Raw genomic sequence first — 11,843 nt, forward strand, 5'->3', positions numbered from 1 at the left:
TAAAACAAGGAAAAAATAGGAACTGGCACTAGGCTCTAGGTTAATAGGTTAGTCCCAAAAATCTTATATAATAGCATATTAATGCATATAAAACATCCAAAACAGATAATATAATAGCATGGAACAATCAAAAATTGTAGACACGTTGGAGACGTATCAAGCATCCCAAGCTTAATTCATGCTCGTCCTCGAGTAGGTAAATGATAAAAACAAAATTTTTGATGTGGAATGCTCCTAGCATATTTATCCATGTAATTTCTTTTATTTTGGCATGAATGTTCAGATCCGTATGATTCAAAACAAAAGTTTAATATTGACATAATAACAATAATACTTCAAGCATACTAACAAGATAATTATGTCTTCTCAAAATAACATGGCCAAAGAAAGCTTATCCCTACAAAACCATATAGTCTGGCTATGTTCCATCTTCATCACACAAAATATTCAAATCATGCACACCCCCGACGACAAGCCAAGCAATTGTTTCATACTTTTGATGTTCTCAAACTTTTTCAACTTTCACGCAATACATGAGCATGAGCCATGGACATAGCACTATAGGTGGAGTAGAAGGTGGTTGTGGAGAAGACAAAAAGAGGGAGATAGTCTCACATCAACTAGGCGTATCAACGGGCTATGGAGATGCCCATTAATAGATATCAATGTCAGTGAGTAGGGATTGCCATGCAACGGATGCACTAGAGCTATAAGTGTATGAAAGCTCAAAAAAGAAACTAAGTGGGTGTGCATCCAACTTTCTTGGTCATGAAGACCTAGGGCAATTTGAGGAAGCCCATCATTGGAATATACAAGCCAAGTTCTAGTATATGAAAGTGACAATATAGGAGACTCTCTTATCATAAAGATCATGGTGCTACTTTGAAGCACAAGTGTGGTAAAAGGATAGTGGTATTGCCCCTTCTCTCTTTTCTCTCATTTTTTTATTTGGGTCTTCTCTCATTTTTTGGCCTCTTTTTTTCGTCCGAAGTCTCATAACGACTTGTGGGGGAATCATAGTCTCCATCATCCTTTCCTCACATGGGACAATGCTCTAATAATGAACATCATCACACTTTTATTTACTTAAAACTCAATAATTACAACTTGATACTTAGAACAAAATATGACTCTATGTGAATGCCTCGGACGGTGTACCGGGATGTGCAATTAATCAAGAGTGACATGTATGAGAGAATTATGAACGGTGGCTTTGCCAAAAATACGATGTCAACTACATGATCATGCATAGAAATATGACAATGATGGAGAGTGTCATAATAAACGGAACGGTGGAAAGTTGCATGGCAATATATCTCGGAATGGCTATGGAAATGCCATAATAGGTAGGTATGGTGGCTGTTTTGAGGAAGGCATATGGTGGGTTTACGGTACCGGCGAAAATTGCGGGGTACTAGAGAGGCTAGCAATGGTGGAAAGGTGAGAGTGCGTATAATCCATGGACTCAACATTAGTCATAAAGAACTCACATAATTGTTGCAAACATCTATTTAGTTATCGAAACAGAGTACTATGCGCATACTCCTAGGGGGATAGATTGGTAGGAAAAGACCATCGCTCGTCCCCGACCGCCACTCATAAGGAAGACAATCAATTAATAAATCATGCTCCGACTTCATCACATAACGGTTCACCATACGTGCATGCTACGGGAATCACAAACTTTAACACAAGTATTTCTCAAATACACAACTTAATCACTAGCATGACTCTAATATCACCATCTTCATATCTAAAAACAATCGTAAGGAATCAAACTTCTCATAGTATTCAATGCACTTTATATGAAAGTTTGTATTATATCCCTCTTGGATGCCTATCATATTAGGACTAAATTCATAGCCAAAGCAAATTACCATGCTGTTTAGAGACTCTCAAAATAATATAAGTGAAGCATGAGAGTTCATCAACTTTTATAAAACAAAACCACCGTCGTGCTCTAAAAAGATATAAGTGAAGCACTAGAGCAATATTGCCTAACTCAAAGGATATAAGTGAAGCACATAGAGTATTCTAATAAATCATGATTCATGTGTGTCTCTCTCAAAAGGTGTGTACAGCAAGGATGATTGTGGCGAACTAAAAAGCAAAGACTCAAATCATACAAGACGCTCCAAGCAAAACACATATCATGTGGTGAATAAAAATGTAGTCTCAAGTAAAGTTACCGATAGACGAAGACGAAAGGGGGGATGCCTTTCGGGGCATCCCGAAACTTAGGCTCTTGGTTGTCCTTGAATATTACCTTGGGGTGCCTTGGGCATCCCCAAGCTTAGTCTCTTGCCACTCCTTATTACATAGTCCATCAAATCCTTACCCAAAACTTGAAAACTTCACAACACAGAACTCAACAAAAAAATCTCATAAGCTCTCACTACAGGAATCAGGCACTTTGCCTTCTGCCATGGCTCACAGCAAAGGCATGCCTGGCGGACAGCAAAGGCCTTTGCCATCCGCCAGCAGACGGCAACAGGTCCGGCTGAATAGGCTATGGTGAAGGGCTCTTTGTCGTCCGCTGGCAGACGGCAAAGGTGTAATGGTCTTTGCTGTCTGCCAGCAGATGGCAAAGTAACCAAATAGGCTAGCCAGTGCCCCAGGTTGCACAGGTAGCTGCCACGTGGCAGCTTTGCCATCTGCTGGCTGATGGAAAGCTCTTTGTCGTCTGCCAGCAGACGGCAAAGATCCTGTAAGCCCCTGTTTTTTATTAAATTCATTCAATTTCACTGAATTTCATATATATATATATATAAACATTTGAATATATATATATATAGACAAGCATATCCAATGAGTTTCCAACACATCCGACAACATATCCAACAAGTTTGCAACAACACATATCCAACAAGTTTCCAACTCTACATATCCAATAAGAAGTTTCCTCCAACAAAGTTCATCGTACAAAATCAAAACAAAAAGAGTAGACTCCATGAAAGCAAGCTCCTCATCTAAAGCAAATTTGCAAATTGGGAAAGAAGAAAGTTAGAAGAAGAAGAAGAAGGCTAGCTAGAAAAAGAAGAAGAAAAAGAAGAAGAAGAAGAAGAAGAAGAAGAAGAAGAAAAAGAAGAAGAAGAATTTATCTTCTCTTTCTTAGTCTCCTCTCCTCTTCTTTATCTTCTTCTTCTTCTAACTAAGGTAGGACAAATGACATTTTTAGCTAAGATATGTAAAAATGCTAAGTGTGTAGGTCATTTTAGAGCTAAGCTAGGTAAATAGGTCATTTTGGAGCTAAAATAGGTAAAATGGGTCATATTGGAGCTAACCTAGGTAAACTTGGTCATTTTGTAGCTAACCTAGCTTATTATGCCATTTTTGAGTTACCTAAGCATATTATGCCATTTTTGACATAAGTAAGCTAATTATAGGTCTTTATTGAGCTAACCAAGGTAACTAAGCATATTAGAGCTAATTTAGCATTTTAGAGCTAACTTAGGTCATTTTGGAGCTAACTTAGGTAAAATTGATCATTTTGGAGCTAATTAGGCTTATTATGTCATTTTCGAGGAAAATAAGCTAACTATGGCATTTTTTAAAACCTAAGTAAGATAATTATGCCATTTTTTACATATGTAAGCTAAGTGTATGTCATTATTGAGCAAACCTAGGTAAGTAAGCATATTAGAGATAACTTAGCATATTAGAGCCAACTTAGGTCATTTCGGAGGAAACAAAGGTAAGTATAGATCATTTAGGAGCTAAGTCTAGGTCTTTATGCATTTGGTAAGCAAAACACTAGAGATAACTTACCGGCATCACGGAGGTGAAGGACCGGTCGGGTTTGCACCAGTGCCAGACGGAGAAGGATCGGTTGGGGTCGGGTTTGCGCTAGTGCGAGATGGAGAAGGATCGGTCGATGCTTGCCGGGATGCATGCTGCACCAAAGATCATTTGCAATGTATCGTTAGCATGATGCAACTGAAATGACTAATGACCATTCAAATGAAACTAACCGTGTCTGCTATAGGAATCTGTGGCATCGGCGGAGGGGTCTGACCGTTTTTCTCGCACACGGACTGCACATTTTGTTTTCACGAGTCAGTCATATTACTTAGTAATGAAACAAACATTACGTGCATGATTTGGCTAATATGCAGGAGAAACTTACCACGAGGAGCTCGTATAGGGCCCGATGAGACGCATCGTTCCGGTTCCTCTCCGCCTCCAATAGACATGCCGTCCTCTCCTCCAGCTCGATCTCCCACTGCTTAGCCTGCCTGTTTTCCTCTGCCAGAAGCTATTGGGCCCTAGCCTCGATGGCGAGCTCCACTGGCCATGGTCGAGGCAGTATCTCAGGAAGAGACCTTGCATGGCGCTTCTTGATCTCCGGGAGAACTCTACTACAACGTATCAGTCCATCCCCAATGGCTACCAAGCCATGTTTCCTGCCTTCACCAGATAGCATCACGAGCTCCGGATCAAAAGGACTCTGGCTCTGGTTGAAGTCATCCCCTTTCGTCGCCTTCCCAAAGTCTCTATACCTCACGAGCTTGTTGTGGGAGGAGATGTTGGTGAAGCTCTCAGGATGATCGAGGTCATCCTTAGAGAATGCCTTGGCCTTCTTGAACGGGGCAGTATGGGCCATGGCATAGACGTCGTACTGCGGTGGCATGTCCTTCTTGTTGTGTTCGCCTAAAAGAGAGGAACACCATATTAGTTAAGGGCTCAAGCTAGCATGGAGAATGAAATTGCATGAATCGTTAAGGGCTCAAACCACATACCAAGTGATCCCCATACTCAAACAGGTTGGAGTTCCCTTGATGGTGTGGCACACCTCGCATTTGGGCATGCTTATCCCTGGCCTTGTTGTGTTCGTCTAGCCATTGGGGAGAGCACCACTCATCCACCAATGCCTCCCAACAGTCCATCCTATCCGCACACCATCTCGGGGGCACCTAAGTTTGGCAAACAGAAATTTCAGCGCTACGCCTACGAATGAAATCAAGGAAACTAAGTATAATGCCTTAAGAATAGGTAATTACCTTCATGTACTTCTGCTTACTCAGATACTTGCCGCGACACTTCTTCTTGGCTCTCCTAATGTTAGTCGAGGTGTAGTAGTCTCGAACAACCTGCACCCAAGCCTCGTGCCGTAAGTTCTGAAGTAGGCGCTTGCACTCGGCTTCGAGAACCCTAGCCGCCTCCGCCTCGTGTTCCTTAGAATACCTATAGAAGGTCTGCAATCGAACAAGACAACACTGATTAGTACAATCACTAGGTATTGTTGATTTTAAATTCTGTAAAGGAGAAATTACCCAAAACCGCCGCCTCACAATGTCGGCCACCGTCTCGCACAAGACACCGTCGACCCTCTCCTCCGGGGGGCCCGGGCAGACACGTACAGCTCCTAGCTCAGTGCTAGCTGTGGAACCTGACCCTCACCAGGCAACGTGACCCACCCTTGGAAGTGGTGCCGGCAAAGCACACCAAGACCTGGTTGGGCCCGCGGACACCATCGGCGTGTATCCAACCCCTGCAGTATGACAAGTCCAACACATTAGATATTAATTTGAAGAAACATGAAGGAAAAAAGGTTAAAAAAGAGTAAATGTACTTACTTCTCCCCGTTAGGCTCAATCAAAGATCTCTGATCGCGGGTCGCCAGCACAGCCGGGAGCTTCGTCCCACCACGCTGGTAGACCTTCTTCCCTTGCTCAACCAGCTCGCCCTCACTAAAACTATCGTCAGACTAGGTCTCCTCGCCATCAACATGGCCACTAGTCTTTGGAGTCACGTGGGACGAAGACTCTGGGGCCCGAGTCTCCTGGGACGATGACTCTGGGGCCTGAGGCTCGTCGACCCGAGTCTCGTGGACCGGAGTCCGAGACGGGTCCAAGTCTGACGGGTCCACCTAAGATGGAGCACTCCGGTGGTCTGAAGAAACAGCTGGGGTGGCGGCGAGGAAGCTGCAACAGGCTTCCTAGCTCTCCTGCCGCCACATCCACCTCTAGCTCCAACCCTCTTCATCTTCTCCCGACCTCTCCCGGCCAAAGAAGAAGCGCCCGCAACAGGTGTCGTCATGATGTCTACGAGCGCTCTCCGAAGCTGCTGGGGTGCAATATAGCCACCCCTCCCAGCACGCGCCGAGGAAGCAAGCTCGGAGCGCTCTCGACCCGCGCCCACCATCTGTCAATACCTACAATGACAAAGAGTAAATGAAATTAGTACAACATAAACATAATAAAAAATTTGGTGGGTGAAAACAACACCTAAAAAAATTAACTAACTAAGTAATTAACCTAAAATAACTAACTAACTAATTAAACACTTTTTCTTAAGGCCAGAAATGGTCATTAATAGGTTAAAATTATTTTAGTATTTCCAAAATATTTGAGAAAATTTAGGGAAGCTCATTGGACATATATTGTCCATATATAAGAGTTTCAACACACGGTCATGTTAAAAATATTGGTCAAATCCATCAAAAACCCTTTATGCAAAATTCTACCTTTCCTAGTTGCTACGTGTCCATGCCCATGGTCAAATAATTCTAGAAAACATTAGCCAACTAATTGACAAATGATGACTAAACCTGCCATTTTTTCTAATTTTCAAGAAACAAAAGAAAAGGGATGCATATGCATCCTAATCCTAAGCATTTACATGTTTTTTCTAGGAGTAGTAATTAGTAAAACTAAAACTAGAACTGGTTAACAGAACTAACCTAACTAACCTACAAACTAACCTAACTAACGTACAAACCTAATTAACCTAACTAACCTAGTCTAAAGATCAAAGCAAAAATGTCCAGATAACAACAAAGATTTGCTTGTACTCTCTTGATAGAGAAAGATTTTAAACCAAAAATTAACAACAAAGTTCAAAGCAAATAAACAATTTATGAACATTTGTGTCCAGATAAAAGAAATATCACCAAAAAAACACAAACATAAAAAAAGTTGGATATGTTGTCGGATAGATCACCCAGAGTGATAATATAGATCTCATCAATGTATGAATCAGGCCACTACTTTTCAACATCACAAGTCATCACCGGGATCCATAGACAAAAATCTCCAATTAGGAAAGAAAAATCAACCAAAAACGTTACACAAATTCCTGAGTTCAAATAAGAATATTTAAAGAGTTTCATAACAAATGGTTGAGCCGTCAGACAATGCTTTCTAGGCAAATAGGATTATGCTTATGATCAAACAAGTAGTAGTAAGCAACTCAAGATCCACCAAAAGGATAGCCCATTTGAAAAATTCTAGCCCGATTAACATTTCGCCAAGATGACATATAAGTTCAGAAGTACTCAAAAAATTACGCTAAGATGTTCAATTTATCCTCAGAATTGCAGAATGACAACATTGGCGCACAGCGACCAATCAGTCACTAAAGATGGTATGATTAACAGGTTTTTCATCACCGGACAAATAGAAACACAAACTCAAACAAACAAGTCAACAAAACAGAACTTAAATTACTATAGAAAACAAAGTCTGACAAAAGAAGACATGAGAGGAATGACACAAACCTAGTCTAAAGATTACTAACCTAACTAACCTAGAAAATCAGACTAACCTAGAAAATCAAACCAACCTAACTAACAGTACTAACTAACCTAATTAGTAGCAGTACAAAAAAAAGAAACTAACAGTAGTAACTAACCTAATTACTAGCAGTAGAAAAAAAAAGAAAAAAAAATAGGGGGAAGGTCACCGGAGTGGGTCGGCGAGGCACCGGGGCGGCGGGGTGTCGGGGCGGCTAGGGCGTCGGGACGGTGGGGCGCCTGGTTGTCGCGGCGGCGGGGCGCCGGGCCGGCGAGGACGACAGGGGCGTCGGGGTGGCGCGAGCGGCGAGAGCGTCGGGGTGGCGCAGGCGGCGAGGGTGTTGGGGCGGCGGGGCGGCGGTGTCGGAGTGGCTAGGGCGGCGGGACGGCAGGACGCCGGGCCGGCGGGGGCGGCGGGGCAACAACGGTGTCGGGGCGGCGGGGTGGCGTGGGCGGCGAGAGCGTCGGGGTGGCGCGGGTGGCGAGGGCGGCGGGGCGGCGGGGGGTCGGGGCGGCAGTGGCGTCGACATGGCGCAGGCGGCGAGGGCGTCGGGGTGGCGCGGGCGTCGGGGCGGCGCGGCGTCGGGGGCACGTGGTGATGACCCACAAGTATAGGGGATCTATCGTAGTCCTTTCGATAAGTAAGAGTGTCGAACCCCACGAGGAGCAGAAGGAAATGACAAGCGGTTTTCAGTAAGGTATTCTTTGCAAGCACTGAAATTGTCGGTAACAGATACTTTTGTGATAAAGTAATTTGTAACGGGTAACAAGTAACAAAAGTAAACATGGTGCAGCAAGGTGGCCCAATCCTTTTTGTAGCAAAGGACAAGCCTGGACAAACTCTTATATAAAGGAAAACGCTCCCGAGGACACATGGGAATTATCGTCAAGCTAGTTTTCATCATGCTCATATGATTCACGTTCGTTACTTTGATGATTTGATATGTGGGTGGACCGGTGCTTGGGTACTGCCCTTCCTTGGACAAGCATCCCACTTATGATTAACCCCTATTGCAAGCATCCGCAACGACAAAAGAAGTATTAAGGTAAACCTAACCATAGCATGAAACATATGGGTCCAAATCAGCCCCTTACGAAGCAACCCATAAACTAGGGTTTAAGCTTCTGTCACTCTAGCAACCCATCAACTACTTATTACTTCCCAATGCTTTCCCCTAGGCCCAAATAATGGTGAAGTGTCATGTAGTCGACGTTCACATAACACCACTAGAGGAAAGACAACATACATCTCATCAAAATATCAAACGAATACCAAATTCACATGACTACTTATAACAAGACTTCTCCCATGTCCCCAGGAACAAATGTAACTACTCACAAATCATATTCATGTTCATAATCAGAGGGGTATTAATATGCATAAAGGATCCAAACATATGATCTTCCACCAAATAGACTAGCTAGCATCAACTACAAGGAGTAATCAACAGTACTAGCAACCCACAGGTACCAATCTGAGGTTTTGAGACAAAGATCGGATACAAGAGATGAACTAGGGTTTGAGATGAGATGGTGCGAGTGAAGATGTTGATGGAGATAGACCCCCTCCCGATGAGAGGATCGATGGTGATGACGATGCTGATGATTCCCCCTCCCGGAGGGATGTTTCCCCGGCAGAACAGCTCCGCCGGAGCCCTAGATTGGTTCCGCCAAGGTTCCGCCTCAAGACGGCGGCGCTTCGTCCCAAAAGCTGCCTTCTGATTTTTTTCCAGGGCAAAAGACTTCATATAGAAAAAGATGAGCACCGGACACCTGCCAGGGGGCCCATGAGGCAGGGGCGCGCCCAGGGGGTAGGGCGCGCCCCCCACCCTCGTGGACAGGGTGTGGCCCTCCTCTGGTGCTTTCTTCGCCCAATATTTTTAATATATTCCAAAACCGACTTCCGTGAAGTTTCAAGACTTTTGGAGTTGTGCAGAATAGGTCTCTAATATTTGCTCCTTTTCCAGCCCAGAATTCCAGCTGTCGGCATTCTCCCTCTTCATGTAAACCTTCTAAAATAAGGGAGAATAGGCATAAGTATTGTGACATAATGTGTAATAACAGCCCATAATGCAATAAATATCGATATAAAAGCATGATGCAAAATGGACGTATCAACTCCCCCAAGCTTAGACCTTGCTTGTCCTCAAGCGGAAGCCGATAACGAAAAATAAGTCCACATGTTTAGAGATAGAGGTGTGGATAAAATAAAATACGGAGATGAGGGCATCATGATCATTCTTATAACAGCAATATATATATATTGTCATATGATTTCTTATGCTAAAGTAACAATCTATTCACAATGTCAAGTATGAATCAGAAACTTCACTGAAAACTAACAAACTATGAACTCGGTCATTGAAGCAATTGCAATTTATCATAACATCGGAAAGAGTCAATATAAGAGCTTTTCCGCAAGTCCAGATACTCAACCATCATTTTGTCTTTCACAATTGCTAACACTCACGCAATACTTATCGGTATGAAGTTTTAATTGGACACAGAGAAAGATAGGGGCTTATAGTGTTACCTCCCAACCTTTTACCTCAAGGGTAATGTCAACAATAATAGTTTATGATAACTTACATCCAATTGGATATATATATATCAGGATCTTTCCAACACAATGTGCTTGCCAAAGGTTAAAGTGTAAAAAGGAAAGGTGAAGATCACCGCTACTCTTGCATAAGACATAAAGCAAAAATAAAAGATAGGCCCTTCGTAGAGGGAAGCAGTGGTTGTCATGTGCTTTTATGGTTGGATGCACAAAATCTTAATGCAAAAGAACGTCACTTTATATTGCCACTTGTGAAAGGGACCTTTATTATGCAATCCGTCCCTTTTATTTCTTCCATATCACAAGATCGTATAAAGCTTATTTTCTCCACACTAATAGATCATACGTATTTAGAAAGCAATTTTTATTGCATGCAACAATGACAACTTACTTGAAGGATCTTACTCAATCCATATGTAGATATGGTGGACTCTCATGGAAAAACTGGGTTTAAGGATATTCGGAAGCACAAGTAGTATCTCTACTTGGTGCAGGGAATTTGGCTAGCATGAGGGGGGAAAGGCAAGCTCAACATGTTGGATGATCCATGACAATATACTTTATTTCGGATATAAGAAAACATAACCCATTACGTTGTCTTCCTTGTCCAGCATCAACTTTTTAACATGTCATATTTTAATGTGTGCTCAAAATCATAAAAGATGTCCAAGATAGTATATTTATATGTGAAAACCTCTCTTTCTTTATTACTTCCTATTAATTGCAACGATGACCAAAACTATGTTTGTCAACTCTCAACAACTTTTATTCATCATACTCTTTATATGTGAAGTCATTACTCTCCATAAGATCAATATGATCTCTTTAATTATTTTTATTCTTTCTTTTATTCCCTCAAGATCATAGCAAGATAACGAAGCCCTCGACTCAAAACTAATATTTATTATATATAGCTCACAGACTCGATTACATAGAAGGATCATAAAGCAAAACTCAAAACTAGATCATGCTAAAACTTTATTCTACTAGATCAAGATATTACCAAAAGGATCGAACTAAGAAAAAGGTAAAGATAGGAGTGTGATGGTGATACGATACCGGGGCACCTCCCCCAAGCTTGGCAGTTGCCAAGGGGAGTGCCCATACCCATGTGATTATGTCTCCTTCTTCGGAGGTGGTGATGATGGAGTTGTTGATGATGTAGGCTTGTCGTCCATGTTCCAAGGCATAGGCTCACCATCATAGAAGGATGATCGAGTCTCTGGGATCCTCAAATCTGCAGCCAAACTCATCCTCTTGAATCTATATTCATACTCATAGTCTGGGCTTGGAGATGCTCGATTTTCTCATGAAGCTTGAAGATGGTCTCCCCAATGTTCTTGGCATCCAGCTTGTGGTTGTTGGTGAACTCCGCGATCATCATGTGGTTGGCGTTGAGTCCGCGTTCCACCATCCCTTGGCACTTGTAAACTTGTTGCTCCATTGCTTCGAGTCTTGTCTCCACGCTTCCGGTCCTCCTTGGTCCCTCGACATCGCGGATGTGCAGCAACCCATCACGCATCTCAATGGTTTGAGGGTGTTGCAGCACCTCCGCGAGGTAGGGGTTGATAACCTTCTCGAAAGACTTGTCCTTGGGGGCGTTTGAAGATGTCATGGTGATCTAGACCTGTCAGAAAAACAGCTCGAAACAAAAACAGAGGATATTTGCATGGTACAGTGTTCAAAACCTTCGGGAGATTATATAATGAATTTTTACCAACCAAAAGAAGTATTGTGCAAGAAAATGGAGTCCGGGGAGCACACGAGGTG

The 11,843-nt window shown here is 42.8% G+C and overlaps 1 non-coding gene across 1 annotated transcript; it reads right to left on the bottom strand.

The window, feature by feature from the left end:
• Positions 1-7,304: 7,304 nt before the first annotated feature.
• LOC123146510 (small nucleolar RNA SNORD96 family) lies at positions 7,305-7,396 on the bottom strand. The gene has a single exon (XR_006472768.1). It is a non-coding gene; the product is annotated as a small nucleolar RNA SNORD96 family (small nucleolar RNA).
• Positions 7,397-11,843: the final 4,447 nt, after the last annotated feature.

The sequence above is a fragment of the Triticum aestivum genome, chromosome 6D (assembly GCF_018294505.1).
Source record: "Triticum aestivum cultivar Chinese Spring chromosome 6D, IWGSC CS RefSeq v2.1, whole genome shotgun sequence".
Classification (NCBI taxonomy): domain Eukaryota; kingdom Viridiplantae; phylum Streptophyta; class Magnoliopsida; order Poales; family Poaceae; genus Triticum; species Triticum aestivum.